A 25,342-nucleotide genomic window follows, 5' to 3' on the forward strand; every position below is an offset into this window, starting at 1 on the left:
TAGGATTCCCCCAGCCCCTCCCCATGCCCTCCCCCCATGCTGGATTTGTTCCACTTTTGATTCAGCTCCCACTAACATGCCTAAAGAAGACGACAATGGACTGAGTGCAGGGGTTCCTACGCCCACATGGGAGTCCTGGAAAAAGTTTCTGCCCCCTGGCTTTGGCCTAGGCCTTTGTGGCCATTTGGGAAGTAAATCAGCAGACAGAAAACCTCTCTCCATGATTCTCTCTCTCTGGGTCTGTAACTCTGCAGTTCAAATAAATAAAATCAAGAAAGAAAGAAAGGAAAGGAAAGAAAGGAAAGGAAAGGAAAGGAAAGGAAAGGAAAGGAAAGGAAAGGAAAGGAAAGGAAAGGAAAGGAAAGAAAGAAAGAAAGAAAGAAAGAAAGAAAGAAAGAAAGAAAGAAAGAAAGAAAGAAAGAAAGGAAAGAAAGAAAGAAAAAAAGAAAGAAAAAGAAAGAAAGAAAGGGAGGAAGGAAGGAAGGAAGGAAGGAAGGAAGGAAGGAAGGAAGGAAGGAAGGAAGGAAGGAAGGAAGGAAGGAAGGAAGAAAGAAAGAAAGAAAGAAAAGATTTTTAAAAAACCAACTTGGCTCAGAGATACTAAGCTACTTGTCCAGTGTCACATAATTTTCACAAGTTTCATACCCAGGAATCAAACCTAAACCTGCCTGATGTTAGATGCCTTGTACTCCACCAGTAGATGACATTACACGGTGCACACAACATACTTCCAAAGTGCCCCTCACCAGCCACGGCCTTCGATGGCTTCAACAGAAGTGGCAAGGGAAGACTCACACCTCACCATCTGGGGTCATTCATCCTGACCTACTAACAACAAGGGGCCAGACTGAATGTAACCCTTTCCCCAGTGTGCAGCGTGTAGCCCTGCCAGGCCACACTGGACCTTCACAGAGTGGCCTTCGGGCAGCACTGTGACCTGTGTCCTCCTCCTTCCCCAAAGGCAGAGGCCAGGCTTTGGGTGTCTCCCAGCACCCCTTTCCTTCAGAGGCAGCTAGCGCACCCATCACTCCACTCCCGCAGTGCCTGACCGCCATTGCTCTGACATCTGCGAACCCTGCACCTGCAGGATCAAGTCACATTCTTGATTCCTCTGGCTGCAGGCAACCAGGATCAGGACAGACACGACAGTCAGAGGGCAGGCGAGGGCAGCAGAGAGCCAGTGGCTGAAGCCCAGGAAGGGAGCTACCCAGTGCAGCTGGGAGAACTCCTGGAGGAAGTGGGCGGGGCACATGGGGAACCTCCTTCTGCCAAGGAAATCCCCTCCCCTGGGTTCACGCAGAGGCCAGTTCAGGTTGAGGCTCAGAGTAGCACGCTGGGAAGTCAGGCCCAAGGAGAAACAGAGGAATGCCAGAGACAACAGCAGCAAGAGGCCAGCAGCAAGCCAGGGACCTGCTGGAGGTCACCGGGGGCCCTGGAGCAGCTCTCTGGCCTATCCGCTCCAGGCCAGGAGAGCAGAGAGGAATTCAGGCCAAGAAACAAAGAAGAAAAACTGCGCGGCTTATTTCATGAGGTCACTGTAACCCTGGTATCCCAGCTTGTCAAGGAGCACACACACAATAAGAGACCACAAATCAGCATCACTTTTCAAGCTGGCAATGTCGGTAAACAATTAAAATACGCCTGACCACCATCTGTGATGACCAAGTAGGGTGCATTCTGCCATTGTAGGATTGGCTTGATATTAGGAAATATATGGAAATCATACAGTTTACCAATAAGAAAATAACTTACCCCAACCTAGATTCTGGAAAGCAGTCATTAAAAGTTCATCTCCATTTCCAGGCCTTTGTGGCTTCCATATCTGTTGAATATTCTCTGCATTTTTTAGCTCTTAAAATTTTAGAAGGAGTATACTAATCTCTTAATTGAATGAACAATAGCATCATCTTACTTAAAGTTAAAATACTATAAGGCCTGGCACTATGATATAGCAAGCTAAGCCTTCTGGCTGTGGCACCAGCATCCCATATGGGTGCCAATTTGTGTCCCAGCTGCTCCACTTCTTATTCAGCTCCCTGCTTATGGCCTGAGAAGGCAGTGGAGGATGGCTCAAGTCCTCGCTCCCCTGCACCCATGGGAAATCTGGATAAAGCTCCTGGCTTTGGATAGTTCCAACTCAGGCCATTGCAACCACTTGTGTATTGAACTAACAGATGAAAGATCTCTCTCTCTCTCTCTCATTATCTCTATAACTCTGCCTTTCAAATAAAAATAAATCTTTTAAAAAGTTGAGCTACTATAGATGATTTCACTAAAACCAGTAACCAAAAAGATATTCATTCTTACCATTAATAATTCATATTTTTCTAGAAGTTAAAACCAAAGTAATACAAGAAAACAAATAAATAAGATGCGTTAAGAAGACAAATTCATCATTATGTCTCGGGACCAACATTATCAATGTTATTTATTAAAATTCCAAGGTAGGAGCAGGGTTTGGGTACAGCAGTTTGGGGTGTCCATATCCCATATCAGAATGCCAGGGTTTGAAGCCTGGCTCCACTTCCAATTCAGATTTCCTGCTAATGTGTACCCTGGGAGGTCGCAGGTGATGGCTCAAATACACGAATGCCTGCTATCCACGCAGGAGAGAGACCCAGGGCTGGCCCAGCCCTAGCTGTTGGGGTGGGGGGAGGAGGAAGAGCAAACAGATAAAAAATCTCTGCCTTTTTCTAATTGTCAATTTTTTTTAGGTGGAAATTGGAATAATTTATTCTTTATTCCTTTCTTTTCTAATATAAACATTTAAAGCTAAGGTTATTTGGAATTACTGCTTGACCACCAATTCTGATTTATTTTATATTCCTTATCATTCAGTTCAAAACATAGCTTCCCTTTTATGACCCATGAGGTGTTTAGAAGAGTGGGACTTGATTTATATATACTTGTGTGCTTGAGTTCTAATTTGACTCACCCTTAGATGACATACTCTGATTTCAGTTCTTAGGGGTTTATTGAAATTTACCAAGTACTGTATTGTGAGCTCTGTCCTGGAGGATGCTCCACCTGCACTTAACAAGCATGTGTTTTCTGTTACTCCTGAGTAGTAAAGCCCACTGGGCCAGCTGGAAGATGCTAAGACCTCCTCCCCTTTAGGGTGATCTGTTTTCTCCATTATGAAGAGCAGAGGGTTGGCATCTCCAACTGTAATTACGGATTTGTCCATCTCTTCTTTTATTTTTGTCAGTTTCCAACTCGTGTGTGTGTGATGTTTAGATTTTTATTTGAAAGGCAGACTTACAGAGAGGTTGGGGGAGAGAGAGAGACATCTTCCATTCACTACCCAAATGCCTACAACAGCTGGAGCTGAGCTGAGCTGAAGTGAAACCAGGAGTCAGGAGCTTCTTCCAGGTCTCCCATGAGATGCTGGGGCCCAAGAACTTAAGCCATTCTCTGCTACTTTCCCAGGCCATAAGTAGGGGACTAGATTGAAAGTAGAGGAGCCAGAACTAGAACTGGTACCCATATAAGCTGCTAGTACTACAGGCAGAAGATTAGTTCACTATACCATGGTGCCAGCCCTAACTCATATTTTGAAGCTCTGTCATTGGTACACACTTAAAACCTTTTCAATTTAATTAGAAAATGTTCCTTATTATCCTTAGTAATACTTCCAGACCTAAAATCGACTTTGTTTGACATTAAGATAGTCATTCCAGTTTCTGACAAATCTCTGTCCTTTTCATCATATCACCTATAAGCCTTCATATTGAAAATGAGTCTTTGATCTTGTTTTAAAGATTTGTTTTATGCTTTTATTGGAAAGGCAGATATACAGAAAGAAGGAGATACACAGAGATAGATCTTTTACCTGCTGGTTCACTCTCCAAGTGGCCTCAATGGTTGGAACTGAGCCAGTCTGAAACCAGGAGTCAGGAGTGAGGGTCCCGAGGATTGAGCCATCCTCCGCTATGTTCCCAGGCCATAAGCAGGGAGCTGGATGGGAAATGGAGCCGCTGGGATAAAACCAGCACCCATATGGGCTCCGGTAGATGCAAGGCAAGGATTAAGCCACTAGGCTATCACACCAGGTCCGGATCTCTGCTTTTAATTGAAGTGTCTTGACCATTTATGCTAAATGCAATTATCTCCATGGCTGGATTGAAGTTTATCATCTTCTTACTTGTTTCATTTGTTTGTTGCTCTTTTTTTCCCCATGGTTTCTTCTGGATTACTTCATTGCATTTTCAGTATTCAATTTTATCTCCATTTCGCTGAATTTTTTAGTTACCCCCTACCCTTGTGTTTTGTTTCTAGTGGTTGCTTTATGTTTTGCTTACACATATTGGTTTTATCATAGTCTATCATCAAAGATCATTATACAATTTCAGGTGCAAGTCCTTTCAACGTTATGTTTCTGTTTCCCTGTCCTGTCCTTTGGCCTACGGTGGTCAAACATCTTACTTCTACAAGCTACAAGCACTCTAACACGTTGTTACTATTTTTACACAGTGAGTTACCTCTTACTAAGATTTCAAAATGGAAAAACATCCTTCTCAAATACTCAGGATCACCCTTCCCGCCACCTGCTTTTCTTTGTGTAGCTCTTGCTTCCGTGTAGAATCATGTTTCTTTAGTCTTAAGAATTTCCTTTAACATTTTTGGAGTCACAAAGTTTCTCAGATTTTTTATTTTTGCTTTATTTTGTTTTGTTTATCTAAAGAAGTCTTTTATGTACTTTCCCCTTTTTTTCTTTTTTAAAAAGGACTTATTTATTTTACTTGGAAGACAGAGTAACAGAGAGAGGTATCTTTCCTTTCGCTTGCTGTTTTACTTCCCAAATGGTCACAATGGCCAGAGCTGGACTAGTCCAAAGCTGGGAGCCAGGTGCTTCTTCTGGGTCTCTCACATGGGTACAGTAGCCCAAGATCTTGGGCCATCTTTTGCTGCTTTCCCAGGCCATTCTCAGAAAGCTGGATTAGAAATGGAACAGCCAGACTCCAACCTGCACCCATACTGGTTGCCAGCACTGCAGGCAGGGGATTAGCATGACACATCAATCCCCGTACTTTCCTTTCTACACTTGATCTTAGCCAAAGGTTGAGAAGTGATTGTACTTTCCATTGAAAAGGATATTTTCCCCTGTATAGAAAAGTCTGGGGTGACAGGATTTTTTTAAATTATTCAAAAGTGTTATTATTATCAGAGGGAAGGAGAAGGGTCCAGTGCAATGGCTCAATTGGCCAGTCTTCTACCTATAAGTGCTGGCATATCATATGGGCACTGGTTTATGTCCTGGCTGCCCCATTTCCTACCCACCTCCCTGCTTGTGGCCTGAGAAAGCAAAAGAGGATGGTCCAAAGACTTAGGTTCCTGCAGCTTCTGACTCCTGACTTCAGATCAGCTCAGCTCCAGCTGTTGCAGCCATTTGGGGACAGAATCAGCAGATAGAAGATCTTTCTGTCTTTCCTCTCCATAAAATCTGCCTTTCCAAGAAGGATGGAAAGAAAGAAGGAAGGAAGTAAGGGAAGGAGGGAAGGAGGAAAGAAGGAAGGAAGGAAGGGAAGAAGGAAGACTCTATGCAATCATTCTTATCTTTGTTCCCCTGTATATAAGTATGAGGGAACCTCAGAAAGTTTGCAGAGTGAAAATGTTGTGGTGCAGTGGGTCAAGCTGCCACCTGCAGCACCAGCATCCCATATGGGTGTGCCAATTCATATCCTGGCTGCTTCGCTTCCCATCCAGCTCCCTGTTAACAGCCTGGCCCAGCACTGGCTATTACAGCCATCTGGAAGAGCCAGCAGATTAAAAATTTTCTGTCTCTCCCTCTCTTTGTAAGTCTCACTTTAGCATAAATAGTGAATTTTGAAAAATTTTGTAGAAAATTACTACCCCATCTAATCATTGGCAGTGAAGATCTAGACAGACAGAGACACTAAGATGGACTATAGCAGCCAGTGGATTCGGGAGAGATTTCATCGTGATTGGAGTGGTAGATTCACCAAAACTCAGGACTGTTGAACTATAAAAACCTCTTGAGAAATTCATGGTGTTGTAAGTTTCTATTTTTCTTCCTGTTGTTGATTTTGTAGTGTGGCTTTTCATTTAAGAGGGATGTGTGGTGACTGTGTAATGGAGACTAGCATGTCCAGATATGAGGATGCAGTGCAGTGTGCATCTCTACTTCCAGATCAAACACAAAGTATGAATGAAACTATTAGCTGTATCTTGACAATGGGAGGTTGAACTCTCTGCCATTGACCATGCCCACAATGATAAACATGTGACTATTTATGAAGAGCTATGCTATAGTAATAATTTAGGGGACTTCGGTGTGGGGGAGGGATTTGGGGAGGGAGTAGGGGAAAATAACTAAATAAAAATCACATGAATTGTAAAAATTACATGAACTGCTAGTCTTGGATCTAGCTTCAAAATTGTATAATATAATTTTAAACAAAATAATTTTCATCTTTTTGAAAAAATTGGAGAAAAATATGGAAAAATCAAGATTTTGATTATGCTTAATACAATTTCATTCTGTTTCAAAAAATAATAAAACATTTTTTTTAAACTCCAAAAAAAAATTAAATGCCATGAACATCCCAAAAATCACTGCTGTTGATCTTTGCTCTTACCTGTCTATTTGACTTTGACTAAACCACTTCCAACCCTTGGTAGCCATTGCTTTGATTGTGCTTTGTCTTTCGGATCAGCCTGGCTAAGCCACCTTTGTTTCAATTCTAAGAGGAAATGACCCACCATTTTAAAATTTCCGTTAGATTTTCTACCATCTGCAGAGGATCTGGGTGCAACAAATCTGGCATCAGTTAAGCAGGAAGTTTGCAGAGTTGTGTAAGCAGAACCAATTGATTACAGTTCTGACTATTGCTTCTACTGTTAGTCACTGGTCCGTTGCCATGAAGGTACAGTCAAGGTTTTCCCTTGCAAATTAATTGACATGATCTGCCAAATACACCTTCATCTTCATTGTCTTATCCTGTTGCAGGAGAGGAGGAGTGAGATCACACCAGACAAATCTAGAATGTATTAATTTTGGTAATAACAGTGCCCACTAGAAATTAGCAAATGACAAGTCTGTATGGCACTCCTGTCTGAATCAAAACCATGAGAGGATCAATGGGTCATTATCATAAAGCCCATCTGTTAAACTGAAGACCTATGTTCCAGCTCCCCCAGCTATATAACTTATCCTAAGAAACCTGCAGTGGGGCCCAGCGTAGAAACCCAGTGGCTAAAATCCTTGCCTTGCATGCACCGCGATCCCATATGGGTGCCAATTCGTGTCCTGGTAGCCCCACTTCTCATCCAGTTCCCTGCTTGTGGCCTGGGAAAGCAGTCAGGGATGATCCAAGGCTTTGGGACTCTGCACCTGTGTGGGAGACACAGAAGAGGCTTTTGACTCCTGGCTTCAGAGAGGTTCAGCGTCTGCCATTGCAGTCATTTGGGGAGTAAATCAGTGGACGGAAGATCATCCTTTGTCTCTTATCCCCTCTGTATATCTGACTTTCCGATAAAAATAAAATAAGTCTTAAAAAAAGAAGAAAGAAACATGTATCATACAATCTGGACACACTTATAAAGCTGTAAACATCCACCTTTTCTTGGCTCCTCTGTCCATATTCCATTATTGCTGGACTTCACCTCTACTGGAACTTTTGAAAGTACACAAATTAGAAATACAAAACATCTTAGCATTAACATCTTCACTGACTCACCCAAGCAGTGAACAGAGAGTGAGGAATACAGGCATACAAAGACCATACTCAGGAGCTACCTGCCCTTGGAGTCTGTCCACATAAAGCCAGAGAGCAAGCAGATACTGGAGAGATTAAGAGTCGGAGTGCCAGAGTGATGAAAACACATGACCAAGAGAACAAACCCCTCCCTATCATGGGCTTTTATGTGGGCTTAAGAGGGAAGTGGTTACTCAACAATGCAATGCCACCCCCTCTCAGGTTCCAGGTGATGATAGGTGAGCATCATAGATGGGACAAAGGGACCACAAAAGTGGGGGTGTGTCAGGGGGTGGCTTCTAAGCGCATGACCCTGAACTAGCTGCCTGTCCCTCAACAGTCCTTCTTAAAACAAGTTATCCATTTGTAAAGTGCTGATTTCCCTAGGGCACTGTCCCCACACAATTCTTGTATGGTCTCAGGGATTTCACAATTCTGCTACCCAAACTTCACCAAAAACTTGATGTTTGCTCTAGTTTCCATTTTAGATGAATTCCTGTTTTTGTGATCAGAGTTCTTTGTAAACTGACGTCTTTTCCTTATAAGTGTTTACAATGAAATCCTTTAAGACATGTCAGAAGATGCTAGTGCAAGTTTATTTTGGAATGAAAAAAGGATTTTAAAATCCATGCATATTTTTCATAATACACATTTTCCATTAACATTTTTCTCTAGCTGAGTTTAGATTTGTTTTTTCTGTGTCATTGATTCCCAGTCATTTGATTATGTTGTGCCTTAATGTGGTTTACTCCATCTCCTGCTTGCAGTTTACTGAGCTTCCAGAAATGTGCATTAGCCAGAAGTTGGATCGGAAGTGGAGCCAAGACCTGATTTCAAACACTGTATGCGATGTGGATGTTCCCAAGGGGTGTCTTAACCCAGTACACCATGTTGCCCACCCCCACTTCCCGGATGTTAGTTTGGATAGTTTGATAATTTTGTTTTCATCTTTTCTGCAGTGTACTATTTGTTATTAAGCTCATCCAATGAATTTTTCATTGTTAAGTACTTCGGATGTATTTGTCAGCTCTGGGGTTTCCATTTCACTTTTAATGATCTTCCTTATTATGTCCATGTTCCTATTTAACTGCATGAGCATATTTATAATAACTGTTTTAAAGTTCCTTTCTGCTATTTCCATTATTTTTTTTTTAACTTTTACATCTGTTTCTATTGACTGATCATTTTCTTGTTTATGGGCCACACTTTATTACTTCTTTTCTTAACTAGTAATTTTTTGGAATCTGGGCTTTGTGAATGTTAAATCGTTAAGTGATAGTATTATTGCCTTCCAATACAAGTAACTTTAGATGCCAGAACAGAAAAAGGAAATAAATGAAAAACACTGGTGAAATTCAAAGAGTCTGGAGTTCAGTTTAAGAATATTGTACAGGGGTAGAGTTGTGGCACAGCAAGTTCTGCTTCCATTTGCAATGTTAGTATTCCCTATTGGGGTACCAGTTCCAGCCCCACTATTTCCCTTCCAATTTAACTCCCTGCAAGTATGCCAGGGAAGGCAGTAGAAGATAGCCCAAGCATTGCATACTTCCTGTCACCTCTGTAGGCGACCAGGCTGGAGTTCCTGAAACCTGTCTTTGGCTTGGTCCAGAGCTGGTTGTTACAGCCCACTGGGAAATGAACCCACCCCGTCCATTCTGCTTTGTATTAATGCAAGTCTTTTTAAATATATATATTGTACAATTATTAACTTCTTGGTTTAACAAATATGCCATGGTTACAGGTGAGCTAGGTAAAGGTTATATAGAAACTGTATTTTCTTTTGTGTTTTTTTATATAAATCTAAAATAACTCCCAGATCAAAAGGTCGTTTTTAAAAATCCCTGATTTTCTCATATTTTATCATGAAGTATTCATTGTTTTGGTTTCCCCTTATATATTTTTCTAATTTAATCTTCAATTCTCCAATGACCTTTTCTGTCATTTTTAGCTCTTGCTCTGCTATCTCATTTCTAAGGTTTTCTGATTTGAATGCATGTTGGCATTGGCCTTTAATGTCTTAAGGGAAGTGGGATGCTGTGTGGTGCCTTGCTCTCCTGTGCACACCTTGCCAACACGCATGCCTTCATTGTCTGTTGATATGTTACCATGCTACTATTCCTTTTCCTTGGATAATGTTTGACCTTGATGTATTTCAAGGTGGTTATGCTGGTGCAAGTTTCAAGGCTTTTCTGTTTGGTTCCAACAGCGTTGTTCATCGCCTAGAGCATCCTCTTTGTAGTCCACAGGCAGTGTTACAACACAGCAGTCTGTATTCTAAATGAGAAATCTGGTGTTGAAAATCTTCCTTCTCTGAGATTTCCTGGTTCTTTTCTCCTTCTTCACTTCTAAAACTAGCCTGCTGGTTCTGCAGTTTCTTCTGTCCTTAGCTTATTCAATTCTGATTCTTCTCCTAGAAACTTCCCTTGCCGAGGGCTCCAGCTTGAAATGGCACCCACAGGTGACTGAGTTTGAAACATTTGTGTTCCAAGAGGCTAAAGTACCCCATTCCCTCCAGGACTCTGCTCTCATCCACCCCTGAAGCCAACCATTCCAGGCTTTGCCTCATGTCCAAAGGCTCTTCAGTTTCTCAAGCCCCAGATACTGTCTCTTCCCTTTGCTCTCTCCCTCACAGATACCCAGACACATCCTTGGTTGTGGGGGCTTTATGCTATTGCACAGTTTTATTGTAATTGCTGCACTAGGTCTTCAGGTTGGCTCAGTTGCTGTCTGTCTGGTGATTCAAACTGATTCATGAACTCTGCTGCCTGCTCCTACCATCTGCCTAGAATTGCAGTTTCTGTCATCTTTCAAATCAGAACAGTGGTGGGGAACATTAAATATTCTTAAGTTATTTTTCTATTCCCTTTGGAACTTAACCACAAGGATGGAACTTGGGAAAAAAATGAGTTGAAATCATGAAGAACTCCCAACATATCAGCACTGATAATGTATACAGCACTTTGTATATTTATTTTTTAAAAACTGAAGTATGTATTGCGCATTTCCTGTGTTTAGCTCATAATCTTCACAGCAATCATTTTGTTGGCTGAAAAATATCTCCTTAGTCAATGGACCAAAATGTACTTGGTCTGTCCCTTATTACTGGACACCACGAGCTGTTGCCTCAGATGATGCTATCATAAATACCTTTGTACACTTGGCTTTTTGTTTTGCAGAATTATTTCCTTATGATGGAATCCCAAGAGTGGGATGACTAGGTCAAGGGTAGGAACATCTCTCTAGCGCTGGCAATCTATAATTTGAGAATGTGTTTTGAGAATCATTTTCTTATTATAAGGGAAAGGGTGAGGTTCCACTGTGAGTGGTGAGGACCTCATGGAGGAAGGAGGCCTGGTTGTCGGGGCCACTGTCCATCAGCCCACTCTCTCAGCCCCTCAGTCTTCTCTAGTCATTGTCTTCAGTTTTCATCTTGCATTTGTTTAGCCAGCACTGACTGAGGGCCTGCTTTGTGCCACTCACTGCAGTTTCTCTCCCATGTGGTGTGATGCTCAGGGGCATGTGTGTCCGACCCACGAGAGCCACAGCACCGGTGATGTGAAGGGATCCTGTCCACATGTGTGCTGGCTTGTTCTCATTGCACCCGCGTGTTCCCTCAGCTCTCATGCCAGGCCCGAGGCTCTGTAGGGGAACTTTAGAACCTTTTTCCTGCAGAGATCCAGGCTCAGGCTCCATCTCCCCTTCCTTAGGCAAGTTTGGCCTCATGCTGGCACAGCCTTGAATAGAAAAGCAAGGACCTTAGCAAGCTCACCTGCACCAACTCACCTAGTTGTTCAAGATAATCTTGTAACCTTTATCTCAGAAAACAGGTAAGCTGGAAGTAACCATGGGTCTCTTAGTCACAATTACTCAGCTATATTGATCCAGTTCATTCATTTGACTTTGACCCTATTCTGTTCAGTCTGACTTCCTAGTGCCACCCCCCAAAAAATGAGTCTTATTCAGAACCCAGATCTTCCTGGCTTGGATTCTGAGTGCCTGCCTACACTGGTCACACAGGGCTGTACTCAAACCTCCCCCCCACCCTCAGCTCCTAAGCACTGGCAAGGACAAGACCAGGATGCTCTGCCTGTCTCTGTTTTGTACTCCATGGCCACTCTCTCATCTTCATAGAGCCCAGCAGTCACAATCCCTGCCCCAACCTGGCTATAATTCACACCTGTAGAACCCCTGCCCCAAGACCAGTTGCTTCCTGAGACTAGTCAGCATTGCTGAGCAGCCTAACCTGTGTGTGCACTGCTGAGTTACTAACCAGTGTTGGAGAGGTGAGGAATCCAAGAGCCAGAGAGTACATATGACTGAGAAAGTCAAACAGCAGGTTCCTGTCTGAGACCTGGGACCCCAGTTTCTCACTCAGAGAAGGAAACTAGCAGACAGAACAAAAGATGAATTTAGAAATAGATTCCAAAACTGAGTCCAATTGGGAGTCCTGAGCCCAGTGGGGTAAAGGACAAGAGAAGGCTCCAGCACCTGAGCATACGTTCCCCTTTTCAAGACTAGAACACCAAGTCAGGAAAGCCTGAGCAACATGTTGGATGTCATTTGGAGCCCTACCTTGTCAGGCTGGATCTAGTTAAATGGCATCTCCAGAGCATCCCAGGCACCTGGTGAAGAGCTGAGCCCTTGAGACAAAAAGAGAGGCAAAAGGAAAAGCAAGAGTGGAGAACTGAGGAAGGATAGACAGGCCACAAAGTAGGTCAGACCTGGCACACAGAAACACTCACGTAGCCCACAGGTCATCAAGACCTATTTGTACCACGAGGGATTGGGTACAACTGTGCAGAATGCACATTGCCTTGGCCTATGGAAACCTAAACTTTCCCCAAGATTTCCATAAATAGCCAGAGCACATAAATTCTCATATCCTGACCTCTCAGAGATAAGGTTCCTTGAGTACAGCGTTGTTCTGTACTACGTCAATGTAAGTAAAAAAAAAAAAAAAAAAAATTGAGCCCTTTCGGGGGAAAAAAAATTCTTAACATGCCATAAAAGAGATTAGTGAACTTTGCTGAAGATATTGGAGGTGGGAGGTTCAGTCGCAGGAAATCAGCATCCTCACTACTCCTTATAAAAGATGGACCCTGCAAGCCCTCCTAGTAACCCCTGCCCTTCTGGGCCTTGTTAGCAACCCCTGGACAGTTTCCTTTATTGGCCCCAATACTACATGTCCCCCACTGCACTCACTCTCACATAATCCCCTGGTTCCTCTGACTTCCATCTCCCCCTTCCTCCTCTCTTTTTTCCTTTCCTTCCTTCACAGTCTCTCCAAAGTCAAGCACAAATGCATTTTCTTATCTCTTTCAGGGAAGCCTTGGGCGGAGGGGCCATTCTGCACCCCTACTGCCTCTTTATCAAACACTCCTTTCAAACACACACATTTCCTTCCCACAGAAGACTTGTAATGCCAAATGTGAAGGTAATTCAAAAAATTTTCCACCTCAATACACAAGCATTAAAAAAAAAATCCAGAATTATCCTGAAGCATATTTCATGCCAGACCAAGCACTATGATTGTCCTATTCAAAATGACCTCATGAGAAAGTTTGGAACATTCTGTCTGATTCAGGAGTGTGCCCTTGGCCATGACAAGTCAGCTGAAACCCAGAACTGAGCATAGGAAAAATTTAATCTGTCCTGTACCTCTTGAAGGCATTTTATAAATGGCTGTTCCAGGAAAGACACCCCAAAGAGGTACTGCTTTTGTCAGGTGAGCCAAGAAAGTAAATAGATCCTGTGGCAGTCAGAAAGTTCCAAGGCTTTGCAAGGCTCTTAAAGCAGTCTCAGGTTGCAAACTTTGGGCTGAAATGTGATAACAATCCAGTTACAAAAATTGTTCAATGGTCATTTCATGTGATCAAATCAGGCGACTAGGCGAGCAATGTTATAGATGGCTTACTCCAGTTACTACCTAACAGTGTAAAGCAAAAATCAATCACTTATTCTCAAGGGTTTCATGGGTCAGGAATTCAGAAAGGGCACACCAAGAACAGTCTGTACTTCTCCATAATAACCAGAGCCTCCCATAGGAATGCTAAACAAAGTTACTGGAGGGTCTAGGAGCTAGAAGCATCTTCAGGTTCTTTCATTCATGTTTTGGGTTTTGGATGCTGGCTTCCCATCTTGGATTTCTCAGAACCTGGTGGCTAACTTCTATGGGAAGGAGCCTGTAAGATCCCCACCTGCTGGTATTCACGGCCTTGTGTAATCCCATCTCCTTGAGCAATTTGGTGTAACCACTAATATTGGGCAACGTTGAGGGGATGTTTCTTTCATGAAGAATTTACAAATGGTGACTTCTGCCTCTCTCTGGTTTTAATGAGTAAAACTGCCATATGGAGAGGTTCTCACGTGCAGGCAACAAGGATTGCCTTGACCAACAGCTAGGGAGGAACTGTGGACTTCAGGGAACTGCATCCTGCCCCCCAAAATTCATAGGTGACCTTGGAAGTAAATCTCCTTGCCTTCAGACAAGAACCAAGTCCTGGCCAAAATCTTGAAGACAGCCCTTGTGAGAGATCCTAATTCAGAGAATCCAACTATGCAACAGTGGAAATTCCTAACCCAGAGAAACTATGAGATGGATAATAAATATGTATTGTTTTAAACCACTACATTTTTGGAGTGATTTGTTTTATGGCAATAGATATCTCATACTGGTTCCAAGAATAAGCATCTCACAAGAACAAAGAGAAAATCATATCACTTTTTCTGACCCAGGCTCAGAAATCACGTAATATCACTTCCCTCAAAATCAACGAGCCTGTTCAGACCCAGGAAGATGGAGACAGATGCTATCAGTCCATGGGAAGAATGGATAAGTGTCAGCACACCATTACAGGAGGAGTGTGGGCCAGGAGAGATGTGTCCATCTTTGGACAAGGCAATGTGCCACATGTCCTATAGCATGGCCTGATGTGCTCATGCGTCAGTTTTAAGAAAGATTTATGCTGTTTTGATATTTTGAATTTTATATTATGTGCCTCCTCTACTTTTAATAGATGCCCAAACAACTTCTCAGCACGTCACAATATCAGTGGGAGTTTTCCCTCCTGCCACTGGAGGACCTCAGCAGCATAATTTCCAAGAATGTGACTATCTGAAGTACAAGATTGTCTCCACTTAAGAAAGCCTTGGAATGAATTACAACATTGTGCTGGCTGCATGCTGAAACCTTCCCCCCATGGTCCCATCTGTGTGCCAGTTGAAGGGATACAAGACAGTGAGTGAGGAGGATGTGGTTGCAGAACTAATGAACACGAGGGCCAGGCTGACTCCAGTGGTGTTTCCAACTCCCCTCAAACTCATTGGACTTTGAAGTAAGAGGGCATCTAGAGATTAATCAGCTCACCTAATGCTAGGCCTGTGAGTAGCCTCCTTCAGTGAGACCTGACTATAATAGCACACCCTCCACAGTGGAACGAAGTGGTTCCCAGTATCCTCAAACATCTCCAACATGTCATGCTTCGCCACCTGGTAAACTCACACTCCTGGTTAATGCCCCCATCATGAACTGCAGCCCCATCCTAACCTAGCAGTAGAAGCCCAGAGGTCGAGATGTGGAAGAAAGTGGAGCTTTTATTGAATCCTCTGGGGGAGCTACACACGGTCCAACCATTTCTCCTGTGCTTTCCACCTTGGCCTTGCTCTGCGTGGGAGACTTGGTCCAAGTGTCTGCCTCCCCAAGGGTATGGCTTCCCTGAGCTCGCTGCTCACCCCTGAAGCAGCTGTGCAGGGGCTGCCACCATTTCCCCTTGGTGAGAACACAAACAAGGCTGAAACTTTTAGCAAGACATTACTAAAATTTTGAAGAAAAGAGACAAACTTAAAATCCAATAGTGCTGCTTAGATTCACCAGTTTCTGGTTTCACATGTACGTGCCTCTCTCTGCTGCTGTCACAAGCCAGGACCCGCCTGTCTTCCCATAGTGGGCATACTATCCACCATAAATCCTTGAGGTCTAGAGAAAGGAGGTAGCCATTTGCCTATGATCTAATTCAAGGCCCATGTACCGAGTCCCGGCTTCTTGCCTAGGACTGATTTTGTTCCAGCTAACCTGAGAAGGTATTAATTTCATTTTTTTAGATAAGATTTATATATTTACTTGAAACACAGGGTTACAAAAGCTTTCATTCACTGGTTCACTCCCAAAATGGTCACAATGGCTAAAGCTGGACCAGGCCAAAGTCAGGAGGCTGGAGCATCATCTAGATCTCTCATGTGGGAACAGGGGCCCAGGTACTTGGACCATCCTTCACTACTTTCCTAGGTGCATTAGCAGGGAACTGGATCAGAAGCAAAGCAATTAGGACAAAAACTAGCACCCATATGGGATGCCAGCACTGCAGGTGACACCTTTACCTAACTTGCCACTACACTGATCCCCAAAACTTCCAACCTCTAAACAATACCAGCACAAGCACTCAGCTCATAGAACACCCCGGGTATGGCACCGACAGCTGAGTCAAAGCTGATCCCCACAAATCCCAGTTCTTTTCCTCATCCTCATCTCTAACATGGGTCTGTGACCATAGTTATACATTCTTCTATGTCTCAGCTTCTGGGCATCTCTGACTGACTAGTTGAAAACCAGATCATCCATTAAATAAGTTCTAAGATCAGGCAACAATAAACAGACAGATGGCAGTCTAAATACATGCTTGGGAAGTAAACACTGTCCCAAAAGCAACCATTTGGAGAGATCAGCTCTGCTCAGTGACAACATTTTGCAAAATTTTTCCAAGTAGTTTCATTCTTGGAGCCAAAGGATTAGGTCTTCCACATTCCAGGGTAAGATTTTTTTCTTGGTCCATTTGCATGAGGCACGCAGGAGGTATTTTCCTAGATGCTTCCTCTTTTTGGAGGCATGAAACCACATGTGAATGACAAATGACAGTCTTTCTTCATCTCACTGAGAGAGCCAAACATCTTTGAGTCTAGTCTTAGTCAAGTTCACTTTGCTCTATCTGGACAGAGGAGATTGCAGACCTGTGAACGCCAATATTTGGATGACAAAAGTGGAAAATGAGAACGCTGAAGTTTAAAACACTGATTGTAGTGACACTCTGGTTCTTGTTGTTGTACCAGACTATACTTGAATCCAAAAGGAAATGTTGTCCAGCACAAAAACAGGCTTTGTGAAGACCAGCCAAGCATGCGGCTGACCGGTCCCATTCAGTTTGGGATCACAAGCAGGACAAACAACAGAACAGCCTTCACAATGAACTTCCGTTTCCAGGATGAAAAGGAAACACGGGGACATCAGCTCTTAGGAGACACCTGCAGTAAGCAGGGCCCGATGCCAACGACTGCGCGTTAAGAAGAGCCTGAAAAGAGGGGACTCAGAACAGAGCACCACGCTCACGCTCCCATCCCACAGACTTGGCCCATGTGTGACCACCTGGCTTTGTGCTAAGCAGCAGGCACATGGCAATGAATAAGCCTTCCTGGGCTTCCAGGCTGGCAAAGTCAATGAGAAACTTGCACCTCTCCTGCTGAAGGGGGAGGGAGCTCCTGGCTAAAGCACATACTGAGAGTAGGGAATGCCTGAAAGGAGGACCATTTCCTTCTTTCTACTAGTCCTGCGACACCTGCAGAATCCCTCAAGGACAGCCATATGATCCCAGGCTCACAGAGGCATATGCCCACCCCTACCACTGTCCCATCTCCCCTCATCTTTATTTTACCCTGGATGTCTCAGTCTTTGAAGTACAATGCATGACTCTGACCATTGTCAACAGGCAATGACAAAAAGCACCTGTCGTCTTTGACCAAGGCCAGCTGAGCAAATGCTTAACCCAGAACCTTGTTGCAGTTTCTGGGAAAACAAATTACATCAGTGCTTACCCAGGAGTCTCCCAACCAGGCGAAAGAGTGCTCTCTTTTGTGGCTGTGCGTCTATTCACAGGACATCAAGGCACTCAACAGAGGGGGAAACGGCACAAAAGTCTACGTTCTCAGTGTCTCAGGGAGGCAGATGCTCTGAAAGATCTCAGCAATGCAAAGCCCTGGGCTTGGTGAAGGAGACACAGAAGACCAGCCAAGGTCATGGACTCCTAGGCAAATAGATGTTTATCAAGTGGCTTAAGTAGACATTTCTCTTCCCTTATCTCCTGTCATTGTAACCCACACTCCACCCCATGCCATTACCCTGGACCCACCTCAAGGCCAGCACTTGACAAAGCTACCTCTAAACCAATAGTGACTAACATGTTTACTACAGGCTCCATGGAAACACAAAAGGAATGTGAAAGTTATAACCACTTATTAGTCTTCAAGGCGCCTATTGTACAACATGGACATTATAGTTCATAATAATTAGTTTAGCCTCAAAAATTAAGAAGAGGGTAGATCTTTACATATCCTCATCACAAAAAAAGTACATGAAGCAATGCACTTGCTAATTAGTTCATTTAGTCATCCTGCAATGTACATATATATATGTCAAAATACACTGTATATAATGAATATTTACAATTTTTCTTTACCAGTTTAAAAATTGTTTTTTCATTTGCTTGAAACTCAAGAGTCATAGGGTTGGAGAGGAGAGAGAAAAAGAGAGATCTTTCATCTGCTAGTTTCCTTTCCAAATTGCTGCAATGATCAGGGTTGAGGCAGGTAGAAATCAAGAGCCAGGAGCTGCACGTGGGTCTCTCAGGTGGGCGACAGGGGTCCAAGTCCCTGCACCACCTTCCACTGCTTTCCTGAACACATTATCAGGGAACTGGATTGGAAGTGGAACAGCTGGAACTTGAAGTCAGCACTCACATGGAATGCCAGTGTCACAGGCAGTGGCTTCACCCAAGCATTACACGAGCCCCCCAAAAAATATATATATATTCCTCCAATCCCTCATTGTCTTCTCCTTTCTGTCCTTTTCCAATCTCCTCTATAATTTCCCTGCAGAATCTCTGTCTCTTTGTCTCTCTTTCTCTCTGTTCATCACACGCACACAGGCGCACACACACACCCTACTTTTTCTCTCTATTGCCACAGGAACAAAGCTTGCTAGATACCCCTCCACATCTCTCCTGCTGCTTGCCCAATTCTACACAGCAGCCTATCGCTCAAGCAAAAGACAGAAAGATCGAGTTACTCCTCTAGCCTGCCTTTATGATCTTGTTCATCTTGATCACTCACTTAACAAATAAATGATATGCTGCCGGGCCTGGCGCCATGGCCTAGCAGCTCAAGTCCTCGCCTTGAATGTGCTGGGATCCCATATGGGCACCGGTTCTAATCCTGGCTGCTCCACTTCCCATCCAGCTCCCTGCTGTGGCCTGGGAAAGCGGTCAAGGATGGCCCAATGCCTTGGGACCCTGTACCCATATGGGAGACCTGGAAGAAGTTCCTGGATCCTAGCTTCGAACTGGCGCAGCACCAGCGGTTCTGGTCTCCTCCTCTCTGTATATTTGACTTTGTGATAAAAATTTTTTAAATAAATCTTAAAAAAAAAAAGCAAATCTACCAGGGCATGCATTTGCCCTGACAGTTAAAATACTGATTGCTGGGGCCGGCATGATGATCTTAGCAGACTAATTCTGCAACTGTAGCACTGGCATTCTTATGGATGCTGGATTAAGACCTGGATCCTCCACTTCTGATCCAGCTCCTTGCCTATGGCGTGGGAAAGCAGCTGAGGATGGCTCTTGGTTTGGGACCCTGCACCTACAGTGAGACTCAGAATAAGCTGGCTTCAGTGGATGGAAGATGTCTCTCCCTCAACTATCTCTCTTTCTGTCTCTGTAATTCTCAAAAATAAACAAATCTTTGAAGTAAGAATAAAACACCAGTTCAGTCGCTCACATCTGGCTCCAGCTTCCTGTGAATGCACATCTTGGGGGCAGCTGAGACGGCTCTGGTACTTGGGTCTCTGCCGCTCACACAGAAGACCCGGCTGGAGCCCCCAGCTCCTGACTTCAGCCTGGCCCAGCCCTGGCTGTTTCAGACATTTGCAGAGTGAGTGAGCAGATGTGGATTCTCTTGCTCTCTCTTTTTCCCTCTTAAATAAGTAAATAAATTTGCCTTACATTTTGATTTTTTATATATACGCATACACATATATTAATTCTCACAATGCTGAGCTGTGCCAGACACTATGTAAGTATGAATAGATAATCTCAAAACATTGCTTCACAAAAAATATCCAAAGTAAACTCATTTCTAATTCTTTATTCTGGGAACTTTTTTGAAGCATCCTCATATAGTATCTGGCACTGAGTGTGTTTTATAAATATTACTTATCATTTATTGATTCATTTGCATGTTTTATGATTACTCAGAGGAAAACTTTGTCAACTGGACCGGCATTGTGGGATTGCTAAGCCAGTGTTTTACAGTACTAGCAATCCAGCTCTCTGCTAACTTGCCTGGGAAAGGAGTAGAATTGACCTAAGTGCTTGGGTCCCTGTCATCCTTGTGGGAGACCAGGACACAGGTGCAGGTCCTTAGCTTTGATCTGGCCCAGCCCTGGCCACTGCAACCATTTGAGGAGTGAACCAACAGATAGAAGACACCTCTCTCTCTTTTTCTGTTTCATTTTGCCTTTTAAATAAATAAATGAATTTCAAGCAAAGAAAAGTTGGTCTACTTAACAGAACCCCAAAATTTCAGCCCAGCATCCTTACTCTGGGAACAGACTTTGTTACAATCACCTCTTTCCATTCCCAACCTCATGACCAACTAACAGTCTCCATGAGGTTTTCATGGAAGCTGTTTGTGAGTAAAACATGATGCCCCTCTGAAACCAACCTTGAGTCATCAGAATCCTTCCCCAAGCATTTTGCAGCCGGAATGGGAAAGAATTCTGTCTCCAGGTGATGAAAGCTGCCACCAGAAGCAGCCATGCATTCAGCTGCATGAACTGAGAAATAAAAAAGAAATAAAAAAGAGAAAATAACCTAGAGCGGAAGCTGGTGTTGAGATGAAACGCAAAGCTCTTTTCAACCTGATTCCTGTGCATTCTTGAACACCAATTGCAGTCTTACCCTGGGCATTCAGGAGACAATTCTGCAAGGATGTGTCCTGCTGCTCTCAAGCTGGCTGATTTTATTCCTTGCCACCAGTGAGACCTAACTCAATACAAGTCTAATCCAGCAGACTTGGCCTTGGGTCCCACAGGCCTTGAAGGGCACCTCTCAGTCATGACCATTCATCTAGACAAGTTTATTAGCTTCCTCATTTTCCTGTTGACTCACTAGTATAAGAAGCCCAGAGTGGTCAGATGGTTCTCTTCCCTTCCAGGTCAATGCTATGACTATTACTGTGTTCGCCGGTGGAAAGATTCCTCCCTTAGGAAATAAAACTCCCAGATCCACAAAGTCTATAACTGTGCAGACAATAAGAGAAAAATACTCAGTGTGTCGCCCAACTTAATAATAATAAAAACCTTTCATTTTCACTCCTGGATTTCTGGACCCATAAAAGCTGGCTATGGGAGAAACAGCAACATATATTGGTCAGTAATTCATAGCATATACTACATCCGCAAGGATATTGCTCCAGCTCTTTCAGGCATTTCCACCCAGTTGGCACCATAACGACATCTTTAAGAGGCCAGTCCAGCATTCTCAGGCCAGATGCTACAGGATGAACCAGTCCCAGTGAGTTCCCTAAGCGTGAGCCCATTGTCACACCTGTCGTGACCTTCCTGCTTGGAAGTAATGCTCTGAGACACATCATGCGAAAAATACATTCTGTAAACTCTAGGATGGTGACTTTGGCAGAAGCACTGTGAACATAGAAGACAGGTCTGTATCCATGGGGAGTGTCTATTTGAGTTAAACACAGTTCTGTCCCTTCTCTATCAGAAGGGATTCTTGATACTCAGCGTTATATCAATGACTGGTTCATGCTCCCATGTGATGGTTCCATACCAAGTGTTCAGTGTCAGTCTCTGGTGCTGGTAGGATGCACACAGTAATGGTGATTGTAAGTCCATTGATTTGAGCCTTTTATACCCCTGTAGACTACTTTGTTTAGCTTCCATTAGACTAAGATAGGGATGGCTATGGAAAGAGGCTAAAAGACATCCACAAAATAGTTATCTTAGCCACCTGCTTATTAAGATTCTCTTCTGGGGAGATCACTATTCAGTACACATTCACACCAGACACAGCATCTGTACATGCTTTTCAGATTTGGAGTTCTGCCTACATACCTCTTTCTCAGATCTCTTTGTCACCAGTTTTCTAATGATGATCCTTCTATGCCTTGACCACCCTGCAGAACCATTAGCCATGATCCTCGCACCTCTGTTTTCAGAGCCACCCCAGAGGGGGACTATGTGCTCTATCCATCCACTTTTGAGTGGTGCAATGTATTGTACAGAAATACCTGCAAACATGGCCTGGAAATTTTCCTTCCCAGCAAACGTGTCATAGAGAACTTACCAAGAATGTGCGAATGAGCTTGTGAGAGGAGGGGTAACGCAGTGGGAGCATAGGTGAGCCACAGGCCTCTCATTTGCCCACACGACTTACTTGTGCTTCTAGGACTTGCTTGAGCCTAATATCAAATAGATCATTTCCATTTGACAAGGCAATGCTGTTAAGAATAGCTAACTTTATGGTACAGAGAGTCAAGCAACACCCACTTCATGATGGCCAAAGTAACTTGGTGACTCATAATCATGCAGTCACTGTAACTCTTCAAGATATGGCCGTCATAAGGGAGCTGATACTATTGCTATAAGACACATCTACAGAAGAAAAGACAAAACCACCATGATATTCACACTGTGTTATACTATTTTATAATCTGGATTATGTGTCCAAATGAATATCATCATAATAGCTATAATATTTAATCAGCATTTAATGTGTAGCAGACACATTCTAAATGTTTGACTTGTGTACCTCTAATTCTCACAATAATATGCCCATTTTATAGATGAAAAAATAAAATATAGGGCTCAAATGGCTGATCCTCCACCTCCAAGTATGGCATCCCAAATGGCTGCCAATTCGTGTCCCAGCTGCTCCACTGACATCCAGCTCCCTGCTTGTGGAGAAACAGTGAAAGATGGCCCAAGTCCTTGGGGCTCTGCACTCATGCGGGAGACCAAGAAGAAGCTCCTGGCTTCAGATTGGCTATGGGCCGGCACAGTGGCCTAGCAGCTAAAGTCCTTGCCTTGAACGCTCCGGGATCCCATATGGGCTCCGGTTCTAATCCCGGCAGCTCCACTTCCCATCCAGCTCCCTGCTTGTGGTTTGGGAAAGCAGTCGAGGACAGCCCAAAGCTTTGGGACTCTGCACCCATGTGGGATACCCAGAAGAAGTTCCTGGATCCTGGCTTCGGATTGGCATAGCATCGGCTGTTGCACTCACTTGGGGAGTGAATCATCAGACGGAAGATCTTTCTCACTGTCTCTCCTCCTTTCTGTATATCTGATTTTGTAATAAAAATAAATAAATCTTTTAAAAAAAAAACAGATTGGCTCAGCTCTGGTTGGTGTGGCTATTTGAGGAGTGAACAAGTGGATGGAAGATCTTTCTGCCTCCCCTCTCTATCTCTCTCTATATATAAATCTGCCTTTTGAATAAAAACAAATTAATTAAAAATGTAAAATATAAAGATTGAGTGATCTGTCCCAAGTCATATTACCATTAAGTGAAAGAGTTGGTATTTAGACCCATGCTTCCTCATTCTAGAACATATGCAATTCTGCCTCCAATTGGCAACAAAATAGTGTTAAGTTTTATAGGTCACCTTGTCAATTCACAAAGTTAACACTCCAGTAATCCTAATCCTAGACTTAAATCTTTACAACAGAGGATTATTCTAGACTCATTTTTAGATTCACTACCAGGAGTAGCTAGGGCCATAGAAAACATATTCATGTATCATTTTAAGCATCTCCCGAAGCTTAAAGGTATTTGCAGATGAAAATGAAAAAGAATAAAACAAAAAAAATTTTAAATGTGGTTTCACTGCTAACCTAGTGGATATGACTAGCCAAGATGCTGTTGTCCCACACTGGAACATCTGGGTTCAGTAACCCACGCTGACTCCTGATACCTCCTGCCCGCCTATGTAGGCCCTAGGAGGTAGCAGTGACACTCCAGGCCCAGGTGATTGGGTTTTTCCCACCCACATAGGAGATCAGGATAGAGTTCCCTCCCAACTTCAACACAGCTTATCCCAGTTGCCATAGGCATTTGTTTCCTGATTTACTGTCTGTCTCATCAAACTTTTTAAAGTGCTTCTTATTTAATGATAATGTCTCTCCAACAGAACCTACCTTCAAACAACTGAAACTTGAGGCAGGAACTCAAAGAAGGTGGGACCAGCATTGTAGCATAGTGGGTTAAACCAGCACCTGTGAGGCTAGCTATCCCATATGGGTGTTGGTTTGTATCCCAACTGCCGCACTTCCAATCCAGCTTCTTGTTAATGAACCTGGGAAAGCTTAATGGTCCAGGTGCTTGGGCCCTTGCACCCACATAGGAGACCCAAATGAAGCTCCTGGCCCCAGCTCAGCCCTGGGTATTGCAGCCATCTGGAATGAACCAGGCTGCCCTCGAAACAGTAGAATCCCACACAGTTTGTCAGAACCATCCTCCTGAGTTTGATCTTGCTCCTGAACGAGTCCCATACCTTCTCACTGGCCAACATGAACGCCTTCATGATGTACAGAAGTGGAAGGAGAGCAAAGGGAAGGACCTGGAGTAGACGGATATCAGCCGGAAGCAGGTGCTGGGGACCAAGGTGGACGCAGAGCACGACGGTGTCACGGTGGCCACAATACTGGTCTAGTACTGCATGAAAATCAAGGCGCCGGTGCCCGAGGAGGGCTCAGATTTCTTCTATGATGACTACCGCGAGGACAGCGAGGAAGAGGGGAAGGGCTACAGCTGGTTTGGGGATGAGGAGGAGGACTCGCCCTGAGGAGGCCCGGGGAAGGAAGGAAGGAAGGAAGGAAGGAAAGAAGGAAGGAAAGAAGGAAGGAAGGGAGGAAGGAAGGGAGGGAGGGAGGGAGGGAGGGAAAAAAGAAGAGAGAGAAAAAGAAAGAGAGAAAGAAGGAAAGGAAAAGAAAGAGATAAAGAGAAGAGAGCTTTACCACATGACATTGAGGGTTTCTCTATGTTGAAGTCCAACAATATTATTTTCAACAAGTTTTGTGTCTCACATTTAAGTTATTAATCACAGGGGAAAAAAGCTGTACATAATCTTCAAGCATCTGAAGTATTACTTTTGTTATTGCATGTACAAAAGACAGACTGGGAAATGTGATTTGAATGCTAAAATATTAACATTTCCCAGGTACACTGGTGGTTTGTGGAGATGGAAAACTTGTAGTCAGCATTGTCCTGTTTTTTCCAAGTTGTGTGACAATATCACTTCTCCGGCCTTACTTGACTAGCCCCCAGCAGCACTTAGTATTTGGGAATTTATGTACATTTCTCTATTTCTGAGAGGAAAGTTTTAAAGGAGCTCAACATCTGAGAGCTCTGAGTGTCCTAGGTGGAACTGGTGTAAATGGGAGAGCTTCCTGCTTTGACTAAGGTTACCAAACAAGCAACAATTATAATTACATCCAGCTGGAAGTGACCAAAAGCAATAAACAGCAAACAGTGGCCTGGACCACTGGCTTTCATTCTGGACTACAC

This window comes from Ochotona curzoniae, unplaced genomic scaffold (assembly GCF_017591425.1).
Source record: "Ochotona curzoniae isolate NIBS_2020 unplaced genomic scaffold, NIBS_Ocur_1.0 contig_517, whole genome shotgun sequence".
Taxonomy (NCBI): Eukaryota; Metazoa; Chordata; class Mammalia; order Lagomorpha; family Ochotonidae; genus Ochotona; species Ochotona curzoniae.